This window comes from Phascolarctos cinereus, unplaced genomic scaffold, assembly GCF_003287225.1.
Source record: "Phascolarctos cinereus isolate Bilbo 61053 unplaced genomic scaffold, phaCin_HiC Scaffold_726;HRSCAF=1367, whole genome shotgun sequence".
Taxonomy (NCBI): Eukaryota; Metazoa; Chordata; class Mammalia; order Diprotodontia; family Phascolarctidae; genus Phascolarctos; species Phascolarctos cinereus.
The window spans coordinates 180,788,888-180,799,478 of record NW_027556098.1 but is presented as its reverse complement, the minus strand read 5'-3'; positions in this window follow the sequence as shown (position 1 = coordinate 180,799,478).

Genomic DNA, 10,591 nt, shown 5'->3' with positions numbered 1-10,591 from the left:
CTAATGGGCCAGGTCTGCTTCTCACAATTGTCTCTTCAAATCTTCTTCTGTCTATTTTGTTCTTTCACGGTTCTCTTTCAGGAATAAAATGATAAAAAGAATGTTTTTTTCTGTCATTTCTACTTTTTTCTGCCTCTAAGATCTGAGATATGGATACTTTCATAACCTCATTATCCTGCAATGGACCTTAGATATGAGCAATACTCTTTGAATATGGAAGCCATAGTATGGGGGTGAAAGCTGGAGAAGTGCTAAATGACAACTCAAAAGACCCACTAGTTTTGCCTTATATACTTGAGCAATGTATCAGTATTGTGGCAGGTGAAAGATGAAATGTCTAGGATACAAAGATTCAATCTTGTAAGCATATTAATTTATTAAGCAATACTTGCCCATTGCCCAGCAAACCAGGACAAAGACCCTTCCTTAGCTTAGGGCTGGACTCCAAATACAGGGAGACACAGATTTCTTTTTGTTTTGTTTTGTTTTTTTAAATAGTATTTTCCCCCAGTTACATGTCAAGAAAAATTTTAGCATCAACTTTTACAAGATTTTGAAGTCCAAATTTTTCTCCTACCCTCCTTACTCTTAGTCCCTTCTTCCCTTCCATTCTTCTGAAAATGGTAGGCAGTTTGATGTAGTTTATATGTGTGCTATCATGTAAAAATGTTTCTATATTAGTCACAGTTGTAAAAGAAGAAACAGATCAAAAAGGGGAAAAAAACACATAAGAAAGAATAAAGTAAGTGAAAAAATATGCTTTGATCTGCATTTAGAGCCCATCAGTTCTTTATCAGGATCGATAGCATTTGCCTTCATGAATCCCTTGTACTTCTCTTGGATCAGTGTATTGCCGAGAAGAGCTAAGTCATTCATAGTTGGTCATCACACAATGTTGCTGATACTGTATAAAGTGTATTCCTGGTTCTGCTCATTTCACTTTGCATCAATTTGTACAAGACTTTCCAGGTTTTTCTGAAATCTGCTGTAATTTCTTATTGCACAATAGTATTCCATTACATTCCTATACCACAGCTTGTTCAGCCATTCCCCAATTAGTGGTCATACCCTTAATTTCCAATGTTTTGCCATCACAAAAAGGGCTGCTGCAAATATATTTGCACATGCAGGTCCTCTTCCCTTTTTTTATGATCTTTTTGGGATATAGGCTTAGAAGTGGATCAAAGGGCTATTGTTTTTGTCCTTTGTTCTTGAAGAACATCAGGAAGATGATGCCATGACTTGCAAGTGAATTGTATTTAAGTAAGGGAGGGCTATGCAAGTTCACCAACCTCACTTTTTCTTCTGTGGCAATCTGGGCCAGTGGGCCAGGTATAGATCAGAATGACTGGAGATGGCCCCAGTTTGGTTGCTCTTTGGGCATACTTTTAAATTGCCTTCAGAATGGTTGGATCAGTTCACAACAGTACCAACAGTGCATTAGTGTCTCAATTTTTCCACATCTTCTCCAGCATTTATTATTTTCCTTTTCTGTCATATTAACAAATCTGACAGGTGTGAGGTGGTACCTCAAAGTTGCATTTCTCTAATCAAAAGTGTTTTAGAGTACTTCTTCATGTGTCTATAGGTAGCTTTGATTTCTTCATTTGAAAAATACCTGTTTATATCCATTGACCTTTTATCAATTGGGGAATGGCTTGTATTCTTGTAAATCTAAGTTCTGTTTATATTTGAGAAGTGAGGTCTTTATCAGAGATACTTGCAGTAAAAAAAATTATTTATTTATAGTTTTCAACAATCACTTCCATAAGCTTTTGAGTTTTAAATTTTCTCCTCCTCTCTTCCCCTTCCCTCCCCAAAACGGCATGCAATCTTATATAGACTCTACATGTACATTCCCATTAAACATATTTTCACATTAGTCATGTTGTAAAGAAAAATTAGAACCAATAGAAGGAATCACAAGAAAGAAGGAACAAAACAAACCAAAACAGAAGGGAAAAAAAAGAGCAAATAGTATGCTTCAATCTGCATTCAGACTCTATAGTTCTTTTTTCTGGATGTGGATAGCATTTTCCATCATGAGATTTTTGGAGATATCTTAGATCCTTGCATTTCTGAGAAGAGCTAAGTCTATCAAAGTTAGTCATTGCATGACGTGACTGTTACTGTGTATAATGTTCTCCCAGTTCTGTTCACTTTACTCAGTATCAGTCCATACAAGTCTTTCCAGGTTTTTCTTAAGTTGACTTGCTCATCATTTCCTATAACACAATAGTATTCCATTACATTCATCTACCACAACTTGTTCAGCCATTCCCCAACTGACGGGCATCCCCTCAATTGCTGATTCTTTGCCACCACAGAAAGAGCAGCTATAATTTTTTTTTGTACATGTGGGTCCTTTTCCCATTTTTATGATCTCTTTTGGATACAGCCCTAGATGTGCTATTGCTATTGCTGGGTCAAATGCATAATTTTTTACCCCTTTGGACATAGTCCCAAATTGCTCTCTGAAGTAGTTGGATCAATTCACAATTCCATCAACAACGGATTAGTGTTCCAATTTTCCCACATCTTCTCCAATATTTATCATTTTCCTGTTTTGTCATGTTGGCCAATCTGATAGGATGTGGTACCTCAGAGTTGTTTTGATTTGCATTTCTCTGATCAATAGTGATTTAGAGCACTTTTTCATATGATTATAGAGACACTCGATGTAAAGATTGTTTCTCCTCTTTCTACTTTTCTTATAATCTTGGCTGCATTGGTTTTATTTGTACAAGTATTTTAATTTAATATAATCAAAAGTATCTATTTTATATTTTATAATGTTCTCTATCTTTTGTAGGGTCATGAATTCTTCCCATCCCCATAGATTTGACAGATAGACTATTCTTTGCTCTTCTAATTTGCTTATGGTATCACCCTGTATGGTTAAATCTCGCCAAAGGACTGTCATATCTAACTTTTCTAATATTCTATTTACCTCCTTAGTTTCTTTATTGTTATTATTTTTTGATGGGACTTAATGAGATGGGACAGTTGAGGTCTCCCAGTAGCTTAGTTTTGCTGTCTATTTCTTCCTGTAACTCACTTAACTTCTCCTTTAAGAATTTGGATGCTTGCTACATATATGTTTAGTACTGATATTTCTTCATTGTCTTTGATACCTTTTAACAAGATGTAATTTCCTTCCTTATCTCTTTTAATTAGGTCTATTTTTGTTTTTTCACTTTGTCTGAGATTAGAATTGCTTCCCTTGTTTTGTTTTGTTTTGTTTTGTTTTACTTCAGCTGAAGCATAATATATTCTGCTCTGGCCCCTTACCTTTACTTTATGTGTGTCTCTCTGCTTCATGTGTGTTTGTGGGAAACAACATATTGTAGGATTCTGGTTTTTGATCAACCCTGTTACCCACTTCAATTTTATGAGGGAGTTTATTCCATTCACATTAGACTTATGACTACTATCTGTGTATTTCTCTCTGTCCTATTCTTCCTCCTGTCTCTTATCTCTCTCCTTTCACCTTTTCCCTCCTCACCAGTGTTTTGCTTCTGTTTACCACCTTTCCTGATTTGCCCTCCCTTCTGTCAGCCTTCCCCCCACTTTATCTGGTCTCCTCTCCTCCTACTTCCCTGTCAGGTAAGATAGATTTCTATATCAACTTATTGTGTATGTGATTCCCCCTTTGAGCCTATACTGATGACAGTAAGTTTCAAGAGATGCCCACATTCCCATCTTTCCCTCCACTGTAATAGGTCTTTGAAGCCCTTTCATGCAAAATTAGTTACCCTATTCTACCTCTCCCTTCTGTACCCATTGTATTCCCTTTTTCATCCTTTTTTTAATGGCATTCCCTCAAATTCACCTTATTCACTGTACTCTCTGTCTGTGTATATTCCTTCTAGCTGTACTATTAGTGATACAATTTTTAAGAATTACAAGTATCATCTTCCTGTGTAGGGATGTAAATAAATTAACTCCATGGAATCCCTTGTGCTTTCTTTTCCATTTTTGCCTGTTTATACTTCTCTTGGGTCTTAATATTGGAGGCCAAATTTTTGGTTTAGTTCTGGTCTTCTTATGAAATCTTGAAATCCTTCTATTTAATTGATTGATTATTTTTTGCCTTCATGCATTATGCTTAATTTTGCTGGGTAAATGATTCTTGGTTGTAGTCCTAGATCCTTTGCCTTCTGGAATACGATATTCCATGATCTCCAATCTTTTAATGTTGCAGTTGCCAAGTCCTGTGTAATCCTGATTGTGGCTCCTCAATATTTGAATTGGATTTTTTTTATGGCCATTTGTAGTATTTTTTTTCCTTGACTTCATAGTTCTGAAATTTGGTTATAATGCTTCTTGGAGTTTTCATTTTTGGATTTCTTTCCTGAGGTGATTGGTGGATTTTTTCAATGTCTATTTTGCCCTTTGGTTCCAGGATATCAGGGCAGTTTTCCTTGATAATTTCTTGAAAGATGCTGTCTAGTTTCTCCTTTTGATTATGGCTTTCAGGTAGTCCTATGGCTCTCATATTGTCTCTCCTGGATCTATTTTCTGAGTCAATTATTTAAAAAAAATTTTTTTTGGAGGCAATTGGGATTAAGTGACTTTCCCAGAGTTGCACAGATAGTAAGTGTCTGAGGCCAGATTTGAACTCAGGTCTTCCTGACTCCAGGGCCAGTATTCTAGCCACTGAACCACCTAACTGCCTCAGGGAGATACCAATATTTTTATACATTAAAAACAGTTAATCAAATAAGGTCATGTAAGTTAAAGTTGAGTAAAGAGAAAGAGTCTACACAAAGAATCATAATGTAATATAAAAAATGAAAATAAATTTGGAGATACAAAGTATTATCTATATTATATAAGAGCAGGAGATAACTTCTACCTTGGGAGCATCAGGGAAATTTCATGAACTCCTCATTCAAGACCATCTTAGCCTTAATTTTAGTATTACCTGCATAAGGAATAACAGGAGACATAATTATGGAGCAACCCAGTATATGTGGAGTTATGCTACTCACGGATAATCATTTTAGACAAGATACAAAACCTTCCTACAGATTAATGGTTGGCAAAGAAATATTTCTTTACCTTGAAAGAACAAGTAGCAAATTAATCTGGATCTCTTTAATGCTACTATGAAGAATAATTATTTGGTAGCTGGAGATTTTATTGCATGTATCATATTTTCCTAATCAATCCATCAATAAGCATTTATCAAGCGCTTACTCTGGGCTTTGTGCTAAGTACCAGCAATACAAAGAAAAGGAAAAAATCACCTCTGCCTTCAAGGAATTTACATTCTAAATACAGAGTAATTACACACACACACACACATATATATAATTCCTTTATTGTACAATTGTACACATATATATATATGTTTTATATATATATATATATATGTTTTATATATATATATATATATGTTTTATATATATATATATGTTTATATATATATATATATGTTTTATATATATATATATATATATATATATATATATATATATATATATATATATATATATATATATATATATATATATATATATATATATATGTAATTACATGAAGAGTAGATATAATATGTAGGGTATACTCCCTCTGGGCTCACTATCCTGCATCCCAAGTTGTTACATTTCACCTTCAGGGCTCTAGAGGCAATCCTGGGACATTGTGGTTTCTCTTCTCTAAATGCTGTTGACTTAAGCTGCCTTCATTTTGTGTATGTCTTTTCCTCCCTCCATCCACACCAGTGACTGGCACAGAAGTTTTGCTTAACTAATTAACATCAATTCACTTTTATCAAGGGATTTTTACTTCGAAGATATAGCAAGACTAGAAGTACAAACACCTTCCCCTCCACATGGCCCCACACCCATATCAGGGGCATACTATTTCCTACACCAACTCATTCTCTGGGGCAGGTATGCTCAGACTTCACTCAATTCTTATAAAATGCTGGTCCCAACACATTCAAGTTTAAATGTAGAATCCATACCAAATGACTCATTGTTTCTGATATTGTTGGACTGAGTTCAAAAGATCATTCTTTACTCTTCAGGGCATTGAAGGAGGACTAGCTACAAAACATGAGATTGACTCAATTCCAGGACACCTGAATAGCTGGACATCTAGTTATCTAGAAGCTTGCTGTCCTGACTTTTAGAGATTCACAAGGTTGTAGCTTTCAATTCCTCCACCCACAATGGAAGAACCAATGCCAAGTGAAAGGACCAAGGCCTCTTTTCAAAGGGCCGCATGCTGACTTTGGAGAGAGTGGGCATAAGGCTTCCCTCCTCACAACATTGTCTCTCACTGGATACTGTCAGCAAAGGAGTCTCAAGAGTAGGGTCCATTAAGAGAGATAGCCAAGGTCTTTTGAAGAGTTAGCCATAGTTCCAGTTCCACAACTGTGACCATTCAAAAAGTCTACTGTCTGCCACATGATTAGCAGACCAGAACCAGTTAGAGAATATCTGCTGATAAAGTTTATCCAGAGCACTTCCCATTACATGTTATCTTGAATCCCTTGGAAACAGGCCCCACATCTTCTTCCACATTTACAGATCCATTAGCGGAGCATGAGGATGTTCTCTGTGCATTGGGAAATCAATCTTTACAGCATGTGTTTGGGTGAATTTTCTTAATGTGAAAAGGCCAACAATTCCTGATACATAGGAGAAGATCAGAAATGAAGGCACACAACTAGGTGACATGGAATGTGGCTTTGATGCAGAGTGAGGGTAGTGAATGAGGACAAGCACACCTGGGTTCAAGTTCTCCTCAGTTAACTAGTTATGTAACCTTGGACAGTCACCTAATCTATCCAAGCCCTCGGTTTCCACATCTGTACAATGAGGGAACTGAACTTGATGATCTCTTGGGTCTTTTTGAAGTCTAAGACTATGATCCTATAATCCTATTTCAAATGATAAACTAGGGTTCCAAGAGCTAGAGTCGATCCTTTAAGATCATCCAGTCAAACTCCCTAATTTTACAGATGAGGAAACTGAAGCACAGAGGCCTCTTAACCGTGGCTTGTTCAGGGGCACACTGGTAGCAGAGCCAGAATTTGAAGCCAGACCATTTGACTCTAATTTTAATGCTCATGTAAAGTCTTACAAGGTCCCTTATAAGGTCTTAGAGGACAAGGGCTATTGTCCATTTGTGTCATTGTCTCCCCAGAACCTAGAACAGTTTCTTGAACATAGTAAACATAAAAGTAAAAACTTAATAAATGCTTAATAAAAGAATGTATCAGACCAAGAAGGTATTAACTGAGACTTATAGTTCAAAGATTATAATTAACATCATAGAGCATTAATGCCATCTTATTTAAACAAATTATTATGATGAAAAACAAAAACTTTTATTTAAGAGCTCTTTTTTTACTTATTCTTCCTTCCTAAGGACATATATCTGTTTTTTACTTTTATCCTATACATGTATATACACATATACATATGTATACATACATATATTATACACACACACACACACACATAATATTTGTCTAGTTCTGTGTGTGTATGCATTTGTGCACATGTAGGGATAAAGCAAAAATTAGTCCTAATCATCTAATTCTAAGCATTGGGACAATGAGTTGGCAAGCAGAGTAGTTGGAAGATGTGTGGAGCTAATTCCTTTCTCTTTCCATAGTTCTCAGACTAAGCATCATTACTGCACTGACAGAAAAAGGTGGAAATAAGCCAGGAATTTGGACCCAGAGGGTCTCTTACCCACAAATGTTCCCAAATCCACATCTCCCCAAAGCAGAACAGCTTCAAGGAGTCCATTGAGCTAAAATGTACTTCTCTTCAAGCTCTATTCTCCTGAAAAATTGATGTGGAATGTCAATATGTTTACCAAATTACCGACTTATCGTAGATATTTGGTCATTCACAATTTTTACAGTGGGACTTGGAGAACGACCTATTTGTCATTTCTCATTTCATAGGGTTCATTTGGTATATATTATCAAAAACAGGACTGATTGTCTAAATTTGTCTGCTTTCTTTATCATACAATTGATTAGAATCTGATGCTTATGAAGTGATGGTCAATTAGCTTTGTTCTGTTACAACTGCCATCATTGTTGTTCATCCTTTGTTCTTGAAGAGGACCGATGACATCACAAGGGTAATGTCTTGGCTTGTAAGTGAATTGGATTTAAGTGAGACAGAGCTATGCAGTCATCAACCTCACTCCCTCTCCAGAGTCACCTGAGTTCAGTGGCAAAGCATAAGTCAGGATGACCAGTGATGGCCCAGGATACAGTGGGCAACAAGCATTTATGCAGCTCCTACTGCACAGACACTGGGTTAAGCACTTTATTTTTTTAAACAAATATCTCATTTGACTGATTATCCTCACAACAATACTTGCAGGTAGATGCTTAGGACTTTAGGAAGATTATTTTCGCAACTGAGTGAATGATAGATTAGAGAGGAGAAAGACTGGAAAGCAAAAAAAAAATAGGAGTCTGGTGCAATAGTCCATGCAAAATGTGACACCTAAACTAGTGTGGTTATTATATTAGTTAAAAGAAGGGAACAGCTGCAAGAGATGCCATGGAGGTACAATAAACAAGATGCAGCAGTTGATTGGATATATGAGTGAAGGCTAGTAAAAAACCGAGGATAACTCTAAGATTTCCAGCTTGGGTGATGGGAAAGATAGTGGTGGCCTCAACAGAAAAAAGGGACTTTGGAATGAAGATGGGCAGGTTTGGCCAGGGGAGAGAAGATAATGAATTCTGTTTTAGATACATTGAATTCAAAGTACTTATGAGATGTCCAATAGGTAGTACAACTTGCCCCCTAAACTCTGGATACCTGTATAACTAAAATACACCATGGGTCACAAGGGATACTACATAAGAGTAAGGAGGGGGATTAATATAAATCAATCAACCTGAGTGAAAGAGTAACTCAAAGATTATTTGAGTTGGAAGGGAAGAAACCATAGTCTACAGAGAAGTGACTCACCTCAGTGAGTTCCACATCCAATAACACTACAACATGGTCAAAGAAAATGCATTGACAATGAGTTAATATAATCTTCATATATTAAGAATACTGTCAAACTTCAATGTTTCTAGGATCTATGGATTTGTTGGCATTGGAATTCTCTCCATCAATGTAAGCAGAATTTCTCTACAATTTGAATTGGTTTTCAAAAATTGATCACTCTTAACCAGCCTAATGATGATCTCTTTGAACTTAGCTAGACTAGTTCTCTATCAGAAATACATTCTCTCACAAGACTTATACTTGTTTTGTAAAGAAAAGGAAGGAAATTGAGTCTCCCTATCTTACCAAGGCTGGAGGTCAAGTGGCTGCTCATAGGCCCAATCCTACTGTTGATTAACATGGAAGCTTTGACCTGCTTCATTTTTCCAATCTAGGTTTGTTCAACCCACTCTCAGGGGGCTCATCACATAGTAGTCAAACTCAGTGAGGACACTTGATCGGCTTTAGTCCTGTTATAGTTCAGAATTCTCAAGGTCAAGCAATCTACCAGTCCCAGTTTCCTTAGAAGCCTAGATTATTATTTTGGCAGCTAGTACTGGTATATACCAGCATAACTTGCTTGGCTCATACTCTGGGGGACAAATTGTCATTATGATGGGGTATGGGCCCAACCCAAGACTTTTGTCCCTTGCCTCAAAAAGAATTTGGGTCCTATTTGTCTAAGGGCCCCAGAAAACTCTTAAACTTTCTTTGACCTCACTCTGGTCTCAAACAGTTACCTGAGGCATACTCTACTCAATGGTTTTTTTTTTTATCAACTCTCCCTATCTCCCTTTGAAAATTTAATGAAGCTTAATCTTTGACCCTAGCATATCTCCACCTTTGATCTTATCCAGACCCCATTCAAACCTCTTCCTTCCAGTTCCCTTCATTTTTTATTCCCATTGTCTATTCAACCTCCCAGACATTCCCATTGGAATTCTCCCTAAACTTACCCCAGCTTCAAGATCTTTCTCCCAGCCTCTCCTCTGAACACCCAAAATTATTTGAGTGTATATAAGATCCACCTTGGCCCTCATTTAAATGCTGAGACTTCTTCATGACTGCTCATCTTTATGGGTAACACTAATGTTCAGATTCCTTAAGAGTCTGGCCTGTATGGTTTATCCCTAATAAACTTTGTCTCTGGCTGAAAAAAGATTTGGGTCGAATTCTTTGGGCAGTACCCGCATGTTGTGATTTTGGGGTTCCAGTATCCCTAAACCTCTACACCTCAACAATTATTGAATTGAAAAGTTAGTGTCCACCTATGTTTAAAGAGTAATCAATTACATTTAAAAGTCAGTGTAAGTATGAGTTTTTAACCTGGCATCCATGAACTTGTTATTTTTAAAAATATATATATTTTGATATCTACATTTCAATATAATTGGTTTCCTTTTTAATCCTATGTATTTTATTTTATATACTTACAAACATTCTAAGAAGGGACCCATTGGCTTCATCAGATGGCCAAAAGGGTCCATAGCACAAAAATGTTAAAAACCTCTGGTGCAAAAGGATTTCTAAGTCATGTGACTAATGAGAAGACTAGACACAAGATAAAAGAACAAGAAGCTCAACCAAGTGATCTGATGAATTAA